Below are 20913 nucleotides of genomic sequence, written 5' to 3' on the forward strand. Positions count from 1 at the left end.
TATATAAATGTATATGAACTAATAATCATGGGTATTTAAAGGCTTTATTGATTTCTCGCTCTCTGAGTGCAGTATTAATGTGACTAAAGCTTGGTTAACAGGGGAAAAGTTACTTTAATAACTTGGTAGTGGTAAAGAACGTTTTCTCAAACTAAGTTGTTTTCTGAATTTCTTCAAGGGGAAAAACAATGTCTGAAAACATTTCAGCAGCGAGCATAAATTATAGAGAAAAGTAGTCATTTATATATTAACTGAGTAGTGCCATGAGGTCAGAGCCTTTGGGTTACCCTTTACCCCTTTATTTCTCTCCTGTACAAATGTACCTGAGTCTGACCATTTCCCTCCCCTGTCCTGTTCCCTATTCTAAGACACTGTCATCTCTGGATTCTGGGTCATCTCCCAGCTGGGAGTCCTGGTTGAACTTCTATCCCACTAGAGTTTATTCTCCAAAAAGCATCTGGCTTTTAGAATGTATGTTAGACCATATCATTCTCTTGTTCTCAAGCCTCCCTTGGCTTATATTACACTTAAAGTAAAACTCAAAGTCTTTAATTCCTATAGCCTCCAAGACCCTTGGGATCTGGTCCCTGGACACATTTCCAACCTCATTTCTTGTCACTCCCTTCCAACATTTCAGCCACACTAGCCTCCATAGTGTTCTTTGAGCATATCAAGTGTTAGCCTGTCAGGGTGGTCTTTGGTAAGCAAAAATATGCCCTCTCTTACTCTCCCCTCCACCGCCTTCCAATGTCCCTGCCTACAGACACTCCACCAGCTATTACCTTACCCTGACTCATAGCTGACAATCTAGATTATGGTTTTTACTCATCTGGTTACTTGCTATTGTTCATCTCTGCCATTAAAATGCAAGATGTATGAAGGTATATCATGATACCTGTGTTGTTTGTTGCTTTAACCCCAGCACCTAGAACAGTACTGGTGAATAGCATGCCCTCAATAAATAATCACTGGATAAATTCATGAATAAAATAATTTTAAACATGAAAATATTTATTGCTACATTAATTAAGATAATCTTTTAATACTTAAAATATTCAAAATTTCCATAAAGAATGAACATTCTTTCCACTTCATAACACTGTACATGAGAAAATCTATATTCATAACTAAGAAAATATTGCCATATAAAAGGCCTGCTTCTTGTAGCAATCAAGAAATTTGGTTCAACCTCCTACACTGTTGGTGGGAATGTAAATTGCTGCAGCCACTATGGAAAACAGTATGGAGGTTCCTTAAAAAACTAAAAATAGAGTTGCCATATGATCCACTCCTGGGCATATATCTGGAGAAAACTGTAATTTGAAAAGGTACATGCACCCCAATGTTCACAGAAGTACTATTTACAATAGCCAAGACATGGAAGGAATCTAAATGTTTATGAATGGATAAAGAAGATGTGGTATATATATATATATATATATATATACAATGAAATATTACTCAGCCATATAAAACAATGAAATAATGCCATTTGGAACAACATGGATGGACCTAGAGATTATCATACTAAGTGAAGTAACTCAAACAGAGAAAGGCTATATGATATCACTTATATGTGGAATCTAAAATATGACACTAATGAACTTATTTACAAAACACAAACAGACTCACACACATAGAAAACAGTCTACGGTTACCAAAGGGGAAAGGGGGTGAAGGAGGAATAAATTAGGAGTTAGGGATTAACATATACACACTACTGTATATAAAATAGATAAACAACAAAGGCCTACTGTATAGCACAAGGAAAGATATTCAGTATCTTGTAATAAACCATGATGGAAAAGGATATGAAAAAGAATATATATATATACATATATATATATATATATATATATATATATGTATATATATATATATATATATAACTGGATCACTTTGCTGTACATCAGAAACTAATGCAAAATTGTAAGTCAACTATACTCCAATTAAAAATAAAGAAGAAAGTTGGTTCAGTTATAATGTGCCCAATTTGTGATGAAAATTTTGAAAATAAAGCATACACGCTACTTTAACATACTTAATATTGTGATGGTTTTAAAATATGTCTACAAATTTTTAAATTACTCAACTGCTTCCCATCCCCAAAGTGTGGCCCATCCCCACTGCCCCTAATGGACTGTGTGTGACTTGTGAGACTAGGTCCTTGAAGACACTGCAGCTTCCTCCTGCTCTATCACCAACTACCATGTGGTGAGAACATACAAGCAGTCCTTCGGGGACGACCGTGCAGCAAGTAACTGAGGCCTCCAACCAACAGCCGAAGTGGATCTTCCAGCCCTGGTCAAGGCTTTCAGTGACTGTAGCCCCATTGCTTATCACTCCCTTCCAACATTTTAACCATCCTAGCCTCCATATTGTTCCTTGGACATCTCAGCAACCAACCGAATGAGGAACCCTGAGCCAGAATCACCCAACTAAGCCACTTCCACGATCCACAGAAATTACATGAGATGATAACAGTTTACTATTTATCCATTGATTTGGGGGTGACTTGTTATACAACAATGTATAACTAATACAGACATATACCTTTTTCACTAAAACAGGGAATTCCTGAAGCAGCCAGTGATATGAAATTTTGCCTAATTTCTTTAACTTTTCTGAACCTCAGTTTCTTCCTCTGAATAATGGAAACGATGTTATCTCTCACATCGATTTACTGTGAAGATTAAACAATTTATCATATGTACACAATGACTAGAACACTGCCTAATTAATTTTGATTTACTTACTTTTTCCTCAATAAGGAGCCTGCAAACATATTATGTCACTTTGTTTACACTTGTCTCAAAAGATTGGTAAAAATGTAGCGAGGCCTCACAGTTAGAGAGAGCTTGATTCTTAAATGCATCATGATACAAAACATAGTGCATAAACTGTATTTGAAATAGATTTTCTCATAAAAATTTCTAGGAAAAAAGAGCATAATACTTGGAAATCCCACTGAAGCTTATGACAACTTATAAAGTCCCTCGAAGTAGTTAAATTGAAAATAACAATAGAATGAACGCATATTTGTAGAGGATTCTGTCCTCAGACGCCCCTCTGAGGCTGAAGGAATTGTGTCCGTCTGCTGGGCATGCACCTGCTGACAGCCCTGATCTCAGCCTTCTCCAGGAATTATGCTCAGTTGAAGACAGCTGCCCTCTCCGACATCACAGCCCCTTTCTTGGGGCAGCCAGCATCCAATGACGGGTTCACATGGGACTTAAACGCCCAGCTCCCTGGCCCCAGCTGTGCAATTATGAACAGGGCTCCCAGCTCCAATTCTCCCTTGGGGTGGTTGAGGCCTTTGTTGTGACTGCAGCACAGCCCAATTTTTCCCTCTAACAGTTATTACTCCTGCGAGCATGCCTCAAGAAACTTTCTGTAAGCAAATCTCCACCCCAGAATTTGCTTCCTGGAGAACCCAAGTTGCACCTCCTCATGGGTCTCACTTTGCACTTCACCTTCAGGGGTCTGCTGGCGTTAGACTCTAGTTGTGGGTCTAGAGGAACAGAGGGAGGTGGTGAGGACACCCAGCACTGAGTCTTAAGGGAGGTCATTTCAGGTTCCTCAGGCAATGCAGGCTAGTCCCCCCAGAGGGGAGTGGAAAGAGATTGTTCTCTAACCTAAGTGCTGTTGTTTTAGGAATAGGAAATGGAATTAGACGAGCACAGAGGGGCAGAGATTTTGTGATAATCTGCATGGTAACTCAGGACAATTTCAAGAGCTATTAAAAAGTACAGAATTTGTTGATTATTATATGAATTTCTTTAATAGTGTTATGTATCCTTAATGCTAGTGTATCAATAGGGTAATTCACCTAGGCAAGCACCCATCATGTTTTGACAGTATAATGTCGGAATTAAGATCATGGCCTCTAGAATCTTAGAAATGTGAGTTCAAATCCAAGTTAAGCTTCTCACTGTCTGTAAATTGTTAAATAAATTAGTTAACCTTTCCCAGCTTTGATTTTCATATCCATATAACAGGGAATATAAGACCGACCTCTCAAAATTATTGTGATCACAATGAGATAATACCTGTAAACCATTTAGCTGTTTGCTCCATGTCTTAAGACCTCAATACGTGATGATTGTTTCTGTTTTTGTTATAAACACAGAAAGCAAAGGTACTAAAAGAGACTTTCCTGATGTTTGCAATGGGTCACCTTAAAAGACAGGGCACCGCCAGCGTCTGGGGCGGGAAGACAGAGGAGCCCATCCCGTTGCCGGTGCCGGCCTTGTGTCTTGGAATTACTTCGCTCGAGAGCGAGCAGGCAAGCAGCGCCATGAGCAACCCTACCATCGTCCCCAGCACTGGGGGCCCGGGCCCCAGCGGCAGACCGGGGTGTGGGGGAGGCAGCGGCACCGAGGTAATCCAGGTGACTAATGTCTCCCCGAGCGCTAGCTCTGAGCAGATACGAACCCTCTTCGGTTCCCTAGGGAAGATCGACGAATTGCACCTCTTCCCGTCTGATGATTCGCCTTTGCCAGTCTCATCCCGAGCCTGCTTTGTTAAGTTCCATGATCCGGACTCAGCAGTCGAGGCACAGCATCTGACAAACACTGTATTCGTTGACAGAGCTTTGATAGTTGTACCATATGCAGAAGGAGTTATTCCTAATGAGACCAAGGCTTTGTCTCTGTTGGCACCAGCTGATGCAGTGGCAGGTCTTCTGCCTGGCGGTGGACTCCTGCCTACTCCTAACCCACTTACCCAGTTTGGCCCTGTTCCATTGGCTGCTTTGGAAGCACCTATTTTGGTCCTGCCCTTGCTGCGCTTGGGCTTCCTGGAGCAAACTTGGACTCTCAGTCTCTTGCTGCAGATCAGTTGCTAAAACTTATGAGTACTGTTGATCCCAAGTTGAATCATGTAGCTGCTGGTCTTGTTTCACCAAGTCTGAAATCAGATACCTCTAGTAAAGAAATAGAGGAAGCCATGACGAGAGTACCAGAGTCACACTTCCTAATTTCTGCTGCTATATAACCAGGTAAGAAGGAAGAAAAATGAAGGCACTCGAGGTCAAGATCATGTTCTAGGAGGAGGAGGATTCCCTCACCTTCTAGGCACAGTGGTCAAGAAGCAGATCAAGAAGGCGATCACATTCTAAGTCAAGGAGTAGACGACGATCCAAAAGTCCAAGACAGAGAAGATCTCATTCCAGAGAGAGGGGTAGAAGGTCAAGGAGCACATCAAAAAACAGAGACAAAAAGAAAGAAGACCAAGAAAAGAAATGTTCTAAAACACCACCAAAAAGTTATAGCACAGCCAGACGTTCCAGAAGTGCAAGCAGAGAGAGATGACGACGAAGAAGCAGAAGTGGCACAAGATCTCCTAAAAAGCCTAGGTCTCCCCAAAGAAAATTGTCTCGCTCACCATCCCCTAGGAGACATAAAAAGGAGAAGAAGAAAGATAAAGACAAAGAAAGAAGCAGAGATGAAAGAGAACGATCCACAAGCAAGAAGAAGAAAAGGAAAGATAAGGAAAGGGAACGGGAAAGAAAATCAGAGAGTGATACAGATGTGAAACAGGTTACACGGGATTACGATGAAGAGGAACAAGGGTATGACAGCAAGAAAGAGAAAAAAGAGGAGAAGAAACCAAAAGAACCAGTTTCTCCAAAGACAAAAGAATGTTCTGTGGAAAAGGGAACTGGTGATTCACTAAGAGAATCCAAAGTGAATGGGGATGACCTCATGAAGAAGACATGGATATGAGCGACTGAATATTGCCTCTGTGGGAATCCAACTGTATACATGCATCAGTGTCATTCCTCTGTGTGATTTCTTAATGCTGTATTTGTTCATCTCAAATCTAGATGTATACAGCTCTGAGTCATAAATGGTTATAAAGCTCTTGATGTTGATATTACTTATTTACATCCAAAAGCTTTTAGAAAAATGATACATGGGTAACCAGTTCTTGACAGGTAGAAATCTGATTGAGTAAACAAGCAGTTTTACTATTCTGGGTCTGCTTCATAACAAAAATGAAAAGCTGCACGCATCTACAGTAGGCATGGCTTGTTTATGTTGTATGATCTCCTTCATTAAGTTTACTTACAGTATTTCTAGAATTTGATTCATTGCCGTAATAGAGCCACGTAGGGAATGCACTGACTGCATGTTAATTGTGGCAGGAATATCCTAAATGTCATTCAAATCCTCCAACATGATGGATCTACTTATGGTCTTGTTTGTTGACATGACAAATTAACGTTCTTATAGTTACAACTGGAAATGAGCATTGGACACAGATAATCCTTTAAGCCTTGTGGCTAAAATTTTGTGGCTTTTGTTTAACTTTGAAAGGTTATATATGCACTAACCTTTTTTTGATGGCTATAATTAGACTTTAATTACAGAAACAAGATTTCAAATGAAACTGTCTTTGGCGGTAAGTAAATAGCATATTTTGCAGTAGAGCTGTATACTTTTTCATAAGATGTCTGGGAATTTTTTTCCCTAAAATAATTTATTGAACATCTACATCAGTGAAAGTTATCTGCCTATCCTGAAGTCCATCTGTAAAAGAAAGTTATCTCTTGCCCTGATTTTCAATTTTCCACTCTTTTATTAATTTGTTTTAATCTCGTTGGAAAAGGGGGATAGTGCATTTTAAATTGACCTTCATATGCTTTTAAAAATAAGACAAATCTACTTGATAATGTACTTTTTATTTGATCTCAAGTTGTATAAAACCAATACATTTTGTGTTACTGTTACTGCAGTAGTAATGAGGCACACAGTGATTCCATGTTAAATGCAAAGTAGTTAGGCAACTGTTTTCTTACAGGAGTTTCCAAGCTTCACTTTTGTGCACTAAAAACAAAAGTACTATAGTCTGTGCCATGTTGATGTACAGTTTCTGAAATTGTTTTACAAGACTTTGATAATAAAGCCCTTAAACTAAAAAAAAAAAAAAAAAAGAAAAGAAAAGAAAAGAAAAAAGAAAGACAGGGCAAAGAAGAAATGTAACGTAATGCTGAATGGCCTTGCCCCTTATCTCAGAAATTTGGTTGAAGCCCGCAAACGTGAGAACAATAGCTAGAAACACTCTCCCTACACCCCCACTTCCCTTTTGGGGAAACCCAAAAAGTTTCCCCAAAAGGTGACCAAACTGGCCTTTCTGCCCTTATCCTAACTTTATTCAATAAGTACACATATAATACAAACATAAATAATATAAATATAAAATAAGAGTAGATGTAAATAGAAATATAAATGTTAACTTAAATATATACAGAAGAGGATTTCAGTGCTCTGGAATTAATAAGTAAGGAAATTACTTGGCTTTTCTCTTGCCCTCCTCATAAGACTTTGAGAGATCTGCCAAGAAAAGCACTAACAGAGAAGGACGACCTCTAAGAGGGTGAAATAAATACCCCAGACCCCAGCTAGATAGATGCCTGCAAAGCTGCACAAACAGTCAAACCGACACCCAACTCAGATGTCTACGGAGTGCTTGGGAGAGCTTGTCTCTGCTTGATTGTAAAGACTGGTGCCTGCTTCTCCAGAAAGTTCGGAAGGTGGGAAGCCTCTGGAACATCCCCCAATGGCAGAGTCAAGAGTAGGGCAACAGGAGCTTATGGTCTGCACTCCCATGTTGGTGTGGCAGGGATAACTGAGTTGGCCCTGCCAGGTGGGTGTAGGACAACATCCAGGTGTGAGCCAACTTGATGGGACCTTAACCCAGGAGGGCCTTGCTTGCTTGGGCAAAGCAAACAGATCAATTTGTTGAGGAAAGGAGTGGGTGTGAGCTTAAGCAAGTGGTATGTTGGAGCATGTATTGCTCCAATTAGGCAAATACACAAGACCAGAAATCTGGCAAAGGGGGTTGTTTCCAAAGAACATAAAATACACTGCGGTAGAAAACCAGCACAAAATACCTATCATGACTAGTAGCCACAAACTGTACCAGGAATAAAAGACATTTTGTCCTTTTTCTTCTAATCTCTACACTCACTATGCTGAGTCTGGAAAAGTCAGAAGGGAGAGAGATAAAAAATAAAACACAGATCACAGCCTTGCCTAAGTGGACTTGGGGAATCTGAATAACACTTGAGGCTCAATTTTGAAATCGGATCACCTAAGGATTGTTTATCCCTGAAAGTGAGGATTATCAAAAAATAAGATTGTTCTTATAATTGAAAATGACCAGAGAGCTACTGTATCTTGCTGAGATGCCTTCAGTGCCAGGGAAAGGAGAGCCAACAGAGAAAGGTTGAAAGGAATGATGGGAGAAAAAAAATACAGTCTGTTTCTGTGGTGTATTATGTTCAGCCCATTTAGTAAGTTGGGATAGAGTTAAAAGATATTTCCAGACAGGAGAAAAAAATAGACCACTTATGAGACAATTGTAGTTTTGAAAAATCAAATATGAAAGAAAGGACAAAAATGATATAGGCTTCTGTGTTCCTAAGGGGGAAAAAAAAAGGTGAAAAGATGCTGGGTGAGATGATTCCCCACCTGTGCACCAGGGGGCACTGTAAAAGCAGGGCAGCTTTGTTGTTAGCATTAACTAGACCAGAAGAAGAAATGCAGTTCGGGAGGAACACCTATGAAGGTAAGTGGTGCGCACTTAGCTATTTACGTTTAGCTCACGTTTCCTAGTTGGTGGCTCAGGACCTGAGAGTGAGCATAATTGTCACATGAACAAGAAACTGAAAATACATCTCTTTGGAAACATAATCCAGGTTGCTAAATAAATTTCACCTCTGCTGGTTGCTTCACACTGTCAATGATGTCTAAAATCAGACGTGCCCCATTCCAGTTTAGTTTCCCTACTTTCTAACATCCATACATTCAGCAGTGAATGATGAAAGTCTAGATCACACTCAGGCATCTAATGCGACTGTAAAGAAGCATTCTTTCCCTCTGTGGAATTACTCTTTTAAATGTTCCTGCTTTCCAATTTACATCATCTAGAAGCTGTTAAAGTAATGGCATAGGCATTAGAAAAATGAAAGGGAATATGGAAAAGAAGATTACTTGTGTCTGTGTTCTATTCATCACATTGCCTGTTGAGTTTATATCACTGGCTTCAGATTTATCCCGTTTCTTGTCTTTTATGACTGGAGACATTAAGGGCAACCTGTCAGCTCTGTAAAATAACATTTGTAATCCTTTAAATCTTCTCCATGTAATCTTTAATAACTGTCTGACGTTCAAGTTGACAGCAAAGCAAGTAATAAAATGCTTAATACCATTTTATAGGTCACATAACACAACAGTTTATTTTAGTTCAACAGGGCGATAACAGGTAACAGATAATGAAGTCAGTACAGATTTGTACAGCATAGTTTGTGAGCTGGCAACAGCTTCGGAAAAGCCTTAGAAAATCTTCTTTTGAGCTATAACAAAACAGAAGTGCATTTCCCATTTTTCTCTCTTTCTAATGACTCATGAGAGTCAATCTCAGAGTTGCTGCACTCCAATTTTCAAAACTTGATGTCTATTATTACGTAAACAAATCAACTTTTTAATGGGAAAGGATGTCTTTCTCCCAGAACTTCAAATGACAAAAGTGAAAGAAGCAAAGAAGTGATTATTCTACAACCATTTAGGAATACAAAATTATCTTAAGATCTCTCTGATACTGTAACAACCACCGGCTGCCTGTGACTATTGAAATAAAAATAGAAATTAATTGAAATGCCATAAAATGTAAAATCCATTAACTTTAACAAGATTGTATTCTTTCATTATGGCTTATCTCCCTTTTATCTATTTTAATAGTTTAAACATAGTTATTTTAGAGGGTCTTTCAGATCGTTGTATAATTTCTAGATCTCTTGGTGCTAACTCCACTCATTTTTTGCACCTAGTGACACTGCGTCTTCACAGAAACCAGACTACTCTTTGGCTGTTTAGTTCCAGCTCTATGCTTTTAGCAATACTACAAATCCTGTCCCCTCTTTGGCATCTGACCGTCCAGTGGTTAGGACTCTGCACTTTCACTGCCAAGGGCGTGGGTTCGATCCCTGGTCAGGGAACTAAAATCCTGCAAGCCACATAGCATGGCCAAAAAAAAAAAAAAAAAAACCTCAAAATGCCATCCTTGGCATATCTGTGTGTAGTGATCTGAGAGTTAACTATTTCTCTATTTCCTCCCTCCCTCCCCGTCCATTACTCACTCTTGAACTTTAACTTTCATTATATTCTTTGGAAGATCTACTCCAGCAGTTGGATGTGCCTGGTTTCCTACCAGTTCAACACCATTCACTAACACCCTCTCTGGTTGGTGATTTTTCTTTGATCCTTTTTGCATCTTCTTTTCCTCATTCCCTCCCATATATTTTTCAGGTCTAATTCCTATAATAAAATTTTCATTCTACATACTCCTAGTTGAACCCTAATTGAACTCTTATACTAAGGATAATTGAATTTCTACAGCTGGTATGTGAGGAAGAACGCTACAGAAGTGTTGGCAAATGCACAACTGTGAAGAAATGCTTCCAGCTACAAGTAACAGAGAGTCTATTAATAGTATCTTAGATCAAAATGTCATGTAAAGCTAACTTAACAATAAATATAAAAGAAGGTATCTCAGAATTGGTACAGACACTTCAAGATATAATTACATACCAAGGCTCTAATTTACTCTCCATCACCCTCAGCTTTAATCTTTTGTTTTTATGTTTGGTGTTTCATTGTCACAAGAAGGCTGCCATGTCTCCAGAAATCACATCTGTGTTCAATTAATAAGAAGGTATAAAGTGCAAGATTAGCGGCAGGTGTCCCTTGTGTTAGAAAATCCAATGTTTTAACAAATTACCCCCAGCTGACCTGTCCTTATATCTCATTGGTCAGTATTGAGTCAAAGGAAAAATGAGATCACGGTTACTCAGGCTAATATGGATAATCTCTTGAATATGGCTGAAGGGTCTACATACCCTCACAACATAGGATCTCTAGCCACTGGCTAACAAATCAAGGTTCTTGTAGCAGGAAAGGAATATTTGAGGGGAAAGCAGGATGTTTATTGGGTAGGCAAGAGCCAGTGTCAGCCTTGGGATGGGGGGAGGAGGAACAGAATATATTCAGGATATGGCAAGACCCCAAAGGGGCTGGATTATATAGTAAATAGGTGATACAAAGGTAAGAGAAGCAACAAAAATGGCATGAAAACATGATGGACTTGACTCTAGAAAATTGAAGTTCATAGAAGAGTTTGAAATAAAAGAATGACACAAACATATCAGTGTTTTAGAATGGTATCTACTAGAATTTTTTGGTCTCTAAGCGGAAATAAAATGTCTCCACAAAGACTCCCTCTTCCCATAATCTTCCCTTAAGGAGGCATGAAGATGAAACCCCAGGATTCCAGACCACTTTTCTAGGTGTAAAGGTAGTAGATACGCCACAGCATTGGTAAACGGGGACTCCTCTACATGGCCCTCTTTCCCTTCTGTGTCCCCTGAAACAGCCCAGACCAAACCAGCAGCCTAGGGAACCTCAACTAAAGGCAGGCATCTTCCTTTGCTCCCCATGTCCCCTGTTGCTTTTGTGCTGCTGTCTGGTACAGGATGGATTTCAGAGTGCTAAGCTCTTGGCTACACTTAGAGAAAAGAACAATCTAGGGCAAATGAGACTTTGCTGCTCTGCTATTCTTATTGCTTTATTTGCTTTATTTTTTGTGTCACAAATTGGCTGAGTTCTGTATTGTGCCCTCACATTGATAACAGTGCTTTCCTAAATGCACTAAGTGACACATTCCACAAATGTGTCACTTAGAACTTTAAAGATAAGCAAACATATTTTATGAACATTATCTATTCACATTTTTTTTAAAAACTGGTGATTTTATCTATTTAAAGCACTATCTATGCTCTGGATAAAGAAAGGGGGTCACTTATTTTTAAATAGTACCACCTAAAATTATTTTTCTAAAAAGACAAGAAAATCAATACATCCTACAGAGAAGTTGATGTCTGTGAAGTAACTGCTTTCTAGATACATTGTTCCTAAATTTTAAAACTTTATATTTAGCATGTCATTGGATGGCACACACATTGTTAATTTTTTCCCGTTATAACTTGTAAGAGGGTGTTAGTTGGGTACTTTGTTCAATATTTTAAATTTGCACTTAGAAAATTGAAACAAGTTTCTATGAGGGTTCCTCCCGGCCTTGGACACATTATGATGAGGGGACATAGAAAGGTGAGGCTATTTTCAAAGGATCAAACAGCTGTTTTAGTCACAGAAAGTCCTACAGTCACTCAAGGATAAAGGGCATGAGAAAACACTAATTAAAGATGATTAAAAAAACCACAAAATTTTCAAATGAAAAATCAGAATATTTATAATGTTAAACTTTGTTAAGGGTCCAAGAAATCTAGATAAATGATGTCACCAAAGCAAACCATTGCAGCATCCCTAGGTTTATAGGTAAACCAAGCAATTACAGAAGCATAAACATTAACAAACGAGGTCACTTCCAATTATTTTATTTGTCAACATTTGACAAAATTCAACATCCATTCATGATAAAAATCCTCATCGAAGTTGGTATGGAGGGAACATATCTCAACAAAATAAAGATCATTTGTGACAAACCCACAGCTAACAACATACTCAGTGGTGAAATGCTGAAAGTCTTTCCACTAAAGTTGGGAACAAGACAAGGATGCCCACTCTTGATACTTCTATTTAACATAGTATTGGATGTCCTAGCAACAGCAATCAGACAAGAAAAAGAGATAAAAGGCATCCAAATTGGAAGGGAAGAAGTAAAACTGTCACTATTTGCAGATGACATGACACTATGTATAGAAAACCCTAAAGACTCCACCAAAAAACTATTAGAACTAATAAATGAATTAAGCAAAATTGCACAATACAAGATTAATATACAGAAATGTGTTGCTTTTCTATACACTAATAATGAACTATCAGAAAGAGAGCAAAAAAGAAAAAATCTGATTAAAATTGCATTAAAGAAAATAAATACCTAGGAATAAACTTAACCAAGGAGGTGAATGACCTATACTTTGAAAACTACAAAACACTGATGAAGGAAATTGAAGATGATAAGAAGAATGGAAATATATCCTGGGTTGACAGATTGGAAGAATTAATATTGCTAAGATGGCTATACCACCCTAAGCAATCCATATATTTAATGCAAACCCTATCAAAATACCCATGATACTTTTCACAGAACTAGAACAAATAATTCTAAGATTTATGTGGACCCACAAAAGACCATCATTTGCCAAAGCAAACTTGAGAAAAAAGAACAAAGCCAGAGGAACCATGCTTCCTGACCTCAAACTATACTACAATGCTATAGTAATCAAAATAGCATGGTACTGGCACAAAAACAGACACATAGATCAATGTAAGAGAACAGAGAGCCCAGAAATAAACCCACGAACCTATGTTCAATTAATCTACAACAACAAAAAAGGATGCAAAAAAAAAAGGAGGCAAGAATATACAATGGAGAAAAAACAGTCTCTTCAATAATTGGTGCTGGGAAAACTGAGAAGCTACATGAAAAAGAATGAGATTAGAACATTTCCTCACACCTTATACAAAAATGAAGTCAAAATGGATTAAAGACATAAATGTAAGACCAGAAAACATAAAAGTTCTACATGAAAACATATAACTCTTTGACATAAATCACAGCAATAGTTTTTTGATCTGACTCCAAGGCAAAGGAAGCAAAAGTAAAAATAAACAAATAGGAACTAATTTAACTTAAAGGCTTTTGCACAGCAAAGGAAACCACTGACAATGAAAAGACAACCTACTGAATGGTCGAAAATATTTGCAAATGATGTGACCGACAAGGGGTTAATACGGAAAATATACAAGCAGCTCATACAATTCAATATAAAAAAATTAAAAATGGGCAAAAAACCTGAATGACATTTTTCCAAAGAAGACATACAGATGGCCAACAGACATGAAAAGATGCTCAACATTACAAATCATCAGAGAAGTGCAAATCAAACCCAGAATGAGTTATAACCTCACAACTGTGAGAATGGCTACCATCAAAAGTCTACAAATAACAAATGTTGGCAAGGATGTGAAGACAAGGGAGCTCTTGTGCCTTGTTGGTGGGAATGTAAATTCATATAGTCACTGTGGAAAATCATACGGAGGTTCCTCAAATAACTAAAAAAAGAACTACCATATGATCCAGCAATTCCACTCCTGGGTATATATGCAGAAAAAGAGAAAACATTAATTTGAAAAGATACATGCACCCAATGTTCACAGCAGCATTATTTACAATAGCCAAGATATGGAAGCAACCAAGTGTCCATCAGCGGATTAATGGATAAAGAAGATGTGATATATATTCCACACACACACACATACACACACACACACACACACACACACACAATGGACTATTAGCCATAAAAAAGAATGAACTTCTTTGATTTGAATCAATGTGGATGAACCTAGAGATTATTATGCTTAGTGAAATAAGGCAGACAGAGAAAGACAAATACTCTATAATTTACATGTGGAATATAAAAAATAAAAGAAATGTATATAAGAAAACAGAAACAGGCTCACAGATACAGAAAACAAACTGGTGGATACCAGTGGGGGAGGGAAAAATGAGGGGCACGTTAGGGGTGGGAATTAAGAGATACAACTACTATGTATAAAAAAAATAAGCTACAAGGATATATTGTACAGCACAGGGAAATATAGTCATGACTTTGTAATAACTTTAAATGGAGTATAATCTATAAAAGTATTGAATCACTATGCTGTACACATGAAACTAATATAATATTGCAGATCAACTCTACTTCAACAATATATCTAAAGTGAAAAGTAAGTAAAAAACAATTATGTTGTTTGTAACAACTTACAATTTCAAATAGATTCAATTCAATCACTTTCTTTAAAGTTCTAGTGAGTTTATTAAGTTTGCATGATACATGATTAATATACAAAATCTATTGTATTTCTATACAATAACAGTAAACAATTAGAAAGTGAAATTTAAAAATTAGTACCATTTGAAATAATATTAAAATTTTGAAATACTGAGGGGTTTAACAGACAATACATGTGCAAATGTTTATGCTGAAAACTACAAAGCACTGCTCAAAAATTGAAGATGATTTAAATAATTTTTTTTAAGTTTCTATAGCCACTTTTTTTTTCAGTTGTACATATACTCACTTTAATCACTTTTATTAATCTCTATTTTCATGTCTTCAGAAAGCATTTAGTACATTGAAACATTTAAGAAACATTTCTTTGAAAAGTATAGATGTTAACCTATATTGAGAAAACAAATTGAATCCAGCATTCCCCATAGTTGGCCAAAAGTTAAAACATTCTACCTATTCATTTACCAAATCTATGAATAGAATACAAAATGTCCGCAGACTGAACACTCCGAAAGAGAAAGGCAGTGTGATATTCATGAAGTAGCTCAATCCTGGATGCTGAATGTTGGCCTCACACGGTTAAACAATGCATGTTTCCGCACTGCAAATTACCCTCCTCTCTTACTGTAAGAACTATAATATTTGACAGATAAATACTATTCCAGTTTCCATCCCATTCTTCATATCTCTAAATCATCTTAATCAAACTCCTACCCAACGTAGAATCTCAGGAATATTTGCGGCACATGGCAACCCATCTAAACGGTGGGCAGATGCATCCTTCTCTGAAAGTAAGAAGCAGTAGTTTAGATGCAAACCTGACAACGATTTCATCTGGCTCCATACTAGGGATCACTGAGCGACTGAAGGAAATCACTGGCATTTGCCTCCGCATCGTACCTTTAATTATTAAATCCCACTGCAAATCTGCCATCACTGACCTCCGGCCATTCTCAGGAGCCACCTTTGAAGTTAATTGTACCTATTCCTCTACATGTCTCTCATTTTTTTAACTTATTATTTTATATTGGAGTATAGTCGATTAACAATGTTGTGATAGTTTCAGGTGTACAGCAAACTGATTCAGTTATACATATACATGTATCTATTCTTTTTCAAATTCTTTTCCCATTTAGGTTGTTACATAATATTAAGCAGAGTTCCCTGTGTTATACAGTAGGTCCTCCGTGGTTATCAATTTTAAGTATAGGAGTGTGTACATGTCAATCCCAAACTCCCTAACTATCCCTTCCCCCCACCCTTCACCCCCGGTAGCCATAAGTTCGTTCTCTAAGTCCCTGAGTCTGTTTCTATTTTGTAAATAAGTTCATTTGTATCATTTCTTTTTAGATTCCACATATAAGCAATATCGTACAATATTTCTCTTTCTCTGTCTGACTTACTTCACTCACTATGACAATCTCTAGGTCCATCCATGTTGCTGCAAATGGCATTATTGCATTCTCTTTAATGTCTGAGTAATATTCCATTGTATATATGTACCATATCTTCTTTATTCATACCTCTGTCAATGGATATTAGGTTGCTTCCATGTCTTGGCTATTGTAAACAGTGCTGCAATGAACACTGGGGTGCATGTATCCTTCTGGACCATGTTTTTCTCAGGATAAATGTCCAGGAGTGGGATTGTGGGATCATATGGTAGCTCTACTTTTAGTTTTTTAAGGAACCTCCATACTGTTCTCCATAGGAGCTGTACCAATTTACATTCCCACCAACAGTGTAGGAGGGTTCCCTTCTCTCCACACCCTCTCCAGCATTTGTTGTTTGTAGATTTTTGATGATAACCATTTTGACTGGTGCGAAGTGATATCTCATTGTAGTTTTGATTTGCATTTCTCTAATAATTAGCAATGTTGAACATCTTTTCAGGTGCTTCTTGGCCATCTGTATGTCTTCCCTGGAGAACTATTTAGGTCTTCTGCCCATTTTTTCACTGGGTTGTTTTTTTGATGATATTAAGCCACGTGAGCTGTTGTAAATTTTGGAGACTAATCCCTTGTTGTTCATGTCATTTGCAAATATTTTCTCCCATTCCGTGGGTTGTCTTTTCATTTCATTTATGGTTTCCATTGCTGTGCAAATGCTTTTGAATTTAATTAGTTCCCAATTGTTTATTTTTGTTTTCATTTCCATTGGTCTGGAAGGTGGATCAAAAAAGTTCTTTCTGTGATTTGTGTCAGAGAATATTCTCCCTATGTTCTCCTCTAAGAGTTTTATAATGTCTCGCATCACATTTAGGTCTTTAACCCATTTTGAGTTTATTTTTGTGTGTGGTGTTAAAGAATGTTCTAATTTCATTTTTTCACAAGTAGCTGTGCAGTTTTCCCAGCATCATTTATTGAAGAGACTGTCTTTCCTCCATTGTATAATCTTGCCTCCTTTGTCATAAATTGACCATAGGTGAGTGGGTTAATTCTGTGCTTTCTTGATCTATAGTTCTATTTTTGTGCCAGTACCATATTGTTTTGATTACTGTAGCTTTGTAATATAGTCTGAAGTCAGGGAGCTTGATTCCTCCAGCTCTGTTTTTCTTTCTCAAGACTGCTTTGGCTATTTGGGGTCTTTTGTGTCTCCTTAGAAATTTTAAGATTTTTTGTTCTAGTTCTGTGAAAAATGCCATTGGTAATTTGATAGGGATTGCATTGAATCTGTAGATTGTCTTGGGTAGTATAGTCATTTTGAAAATATTGATTCTTCCAATCCAAGAACATGGTATATCTTTCCATCTGTTTGTGTTGTCTTTGATTTCTTTCATCAGTGTCTTATAGTTTCTGGAGTACAGGTCTTTTGTCTCCTTAGGTTGGTTTATTCCTAGGTATATCATTCTTTTGATGCAATGGTAAATGGGATTGTTTCTTGAATTTCTCCATCTGATCTTTGGTTGTTAGTGTACAGAAATGCAACAGACTTTTGTGTATTAATATTGTAACCTGAAACTTCACCGAATTCATTGATGAATAGTTTTCTGGTAGCATCTTTAGGATTTTCTATGTATAGTATCATGACATCTGCAAACAGTGACAGTTTAACTTCTTTTCCAATTTGGATTCCTTTTATTTCTTTTTCTTCTCTGATTGTGCTGAATTCTCTTAACTTTTGTGTATCTGTAAACTTTTTGATTTCTCCATCAAATCTGAATGAGAGCATTGCTGGGTAGAGTATTCTTTGTTGTAGGTTCTTCCCTTTCATCACTTTAAATATATCATGCCACTCCCTTCTGGCCTGAAGAGTTTCTGCTGAGAAGTCAGCTGATAACCTTATGGGAGTTCCCTTATATGTTATTTGTTGTTTTTCCCTTGTTGGTTTTAATATTTTTTCTTTGTCTATGTGTCTTGGCATGTTTATCCTGTCCTTGGGTTTATCCTGCCTGGGACACTCTGTGCTTCCTGGACTTGGGTGACTGTTTCCTTTCCCACGTTAGGGAAATTTTCAAATATTATCTATTTGAATATTATCCATTATCTCTTCAAATATTTTCTCGGGTCCTTTCTCTATCTCTTTTCCTTCTGGGACCCCTATAATGTGAATGTTTGTGCATTTAATGTTGTCCCACATGTCTCTTCGCCTGTCTTCATTTATTTTCATTCTTTTTTCTTTATTCTGTTCTGCAGCAGTGATTTCCACCATTCTGTCTTCCAGGTCATTTATCTGTTCTTCTGCCTCAGTTACTCTGCTATTGATTCCTTCTAGTGTAGTTTTCATTTCAGTTATTGTATTGTTCATCTCTGTTTGTTTGTTCTTTAGTTCTTCTAGGTCTCTGTTAAACATTTCTTGCATCTTCTTGATACTTGTCTCCATTCTTTTTCCAAGATCCTGGATCATCTTCACTATCATTATTCTGAATTCATTTTCTGGAAGGTTGCCTATCTCTACTTCACTTGGTTTATTTTTTGGGGTTTTATCTTGTTCCTTCATCTGGGACATAATCCTCTGCCATTTCATTTCATCTAACTTTCTGTGATTGTGGTTTTCATTCTGCAGGCTGCTGGATTGTAGTTCTTGCTTCTGCTGTCTGCCCTCTGGTGGATAAGGCTATCTAAGAGGCCTGTGCAAGATTCCTGATGGGAGGGGCTGGTGGTGGGTAGGGCTGGGTGTTGTCCCTCTGGTGGGCAGGGCCATACTCAGTAAAACTTTAATCTGCTTGTCTTCTGCTGCTGGGTGGGCCTGTGTTCCCTCCCTGTTGATTGTTTGGCCTGAGGCGTCCCATCACTGGAGCCTACAGGCTAATGGCGGGGCTAATAGTGGCCTGTGGGAGGGCTCATGCCAATGAGTATTTCCCAGGACTGCTGCTGCCAGTGTCTTTGTCCCTGCCATGAGCCACAGCTGCCCCCCGCCTCTGCAGGAGACCCTCCAACACCAGCAGGTAAGTTTCATTCAGTCTCCTATGGGGTCACTGCTCCTTTCCCCTGGGTTCTCGTGCACACAAGACTTTGTGTGTGCCCTCCAAGAGTGGAGTTTCCGCTTCCCCCAGTCCTGTGGAAGTCCTGCCATCAAATCCCATTGGCCTTCAAAGCCAGATTCTCTGGGGGCTCCTCCTCCTGTTGCCAGACCCCCAGGCTGAGAAGCCTAATGTGGGGCTCAGAACTTTCACTCTAGTTGGAGAACTTCTGTGGTACAATTGTTCTCCAGTCTGTGGGTATGGGACTTGATTCCATCATGATTGCATGCCTCCTACCTTCTCACCATGGCTTCCCCTTTGTCCTTGGATGTAGGGTATCTTTTTTGGTAGGTTGCAGTGTTTCTTTGTCGATGGTTGTTCAGCAGTTAGTTGTGATTCCAGTGTTCTTGTAAGAAGGGGTGAGGGCACATCCTTCTACTCTGCCATCTTGAGCTAATCCGTCTCATGTATGTCTCTCATTTTCCAGAGAATAAACACTAGCTCAATATTTCAATGTACTTCCAAAATATCCCTGATTATTTTTGAGTCTTTGTTTGGCAGATAAGAAAGCTGAAGTATGGAACATATGTTTCATCCAAGGACTCAAAGAAGGTAAGTAAAAGCTCTAAGTTTGGGAGACTGGGATTGACATATATACACTAATATGTATAAAATGGATAACTAATTAGAACTTGCTGTATTAAAAAAAAAAAGCTCTAAGTTTTTCTTCCTGGCTGTGCAGTTAAATGCCTAATACATACGCTCATGCTATTTTCACTCTGCCCTTTCTATTTACAGGTGGTACATCTGGTGACAGCCTCATCTCAGACTCCTCTGAAGTAACCTTTAATGCACCAACCCTGCAAAGACTTCCTTCAGTAGCTGATTCTGTTTACCAAGGTGGCTGTTTAGAAGAAAGATATGATGTAAAATTCTTTTCTTGAGAAGGACAATAATTTATACCTGTAACGCCATGGGAGGTAAACTGTTATACTATTATTTTCATTTCCACATCTTAGTGACAATGATGCACTTAAGCATTGAGGAAATTGAATCACAGGATGGTAAATTTGACTCTTTTATTCCAATTTAGTGTTATAGATAGTAACTGAAGCTACCTTGTGGTAAGGAGTTCTGAGAAAGAGTAGAATTTCTTAATTGCACGTGGAAAGTCCTTAACTAGACATGGGCAAAAGCCACGTGTAACAGACTACTGTGACTATACTTTGGCATTACACTGCATCCCTTGGTACCTGTGGGGGATTGTTCCCAGGACCACCCCACCCCACCCCCATGCCGGATATCAAAAATCCACAGATGCTGAAGGCCCTTATATAAAATGGCCTAGTACAGTCAGTCCTCTGTATTCACAGGCTCTGCACTGGAACCATGGATACAGAGGGCCAGCTGCATATATTCCCTAGAATTTACTTGTGGATTGAAAAATAAAAAGGAACATGACCATCTTAATAAAATACTCGAGATTTTGGTCATGTAAGAGGCTTCTTCTGTTCCTTCAAGCAGAATCAAGCATCCTCTAAAGAATGCCATCAAGGATCACTAGAACTTAAGAAGAACAGCTCCATGCTGAAGTGCTGGTACATAAAGAAGTATTATACTTCTCAGATGT

The 20913-nt window shown here is 38.2% G+C and overlaps 1 protein-coding gene and 1 pseudogene across 1 annotated transcript in view; one reads left to right on the top strand and one right to left on the bottom strand.

The window, feature by feature from the left end:
• The window catches only part of ZNF385D (zinc finger protein 385D), a 949347-nt gene that overhangs the window by 635450 nt on the left and 292984 nt on the right, over window positions 1–20913 (bottom strand). The gene's annotated exons all lie outside the window — the stretch shown is intronic.
• LOC132364605 (serine/arginine-rich splicing factor 11-like) lies at window positions 4292–5734 on the top strand (annotated as a pseudogene).

This window comes from Balaenoptera ricei, chromosome 4 (assembly GCF_028023285.1).
Source record: "Balaenoptera ricei isolate mBalRic1 chromosome 4, mBalRic1.hap2, whole genome shotgun sequence".
In the NCBI taxonomy this organism is placed as follows: Eukaryota; Metazoa; Chordata; class Mammalia; order Artiodactyla; family Balaenopteridae; genus Balaenoptera; species Balaenoptera ricei.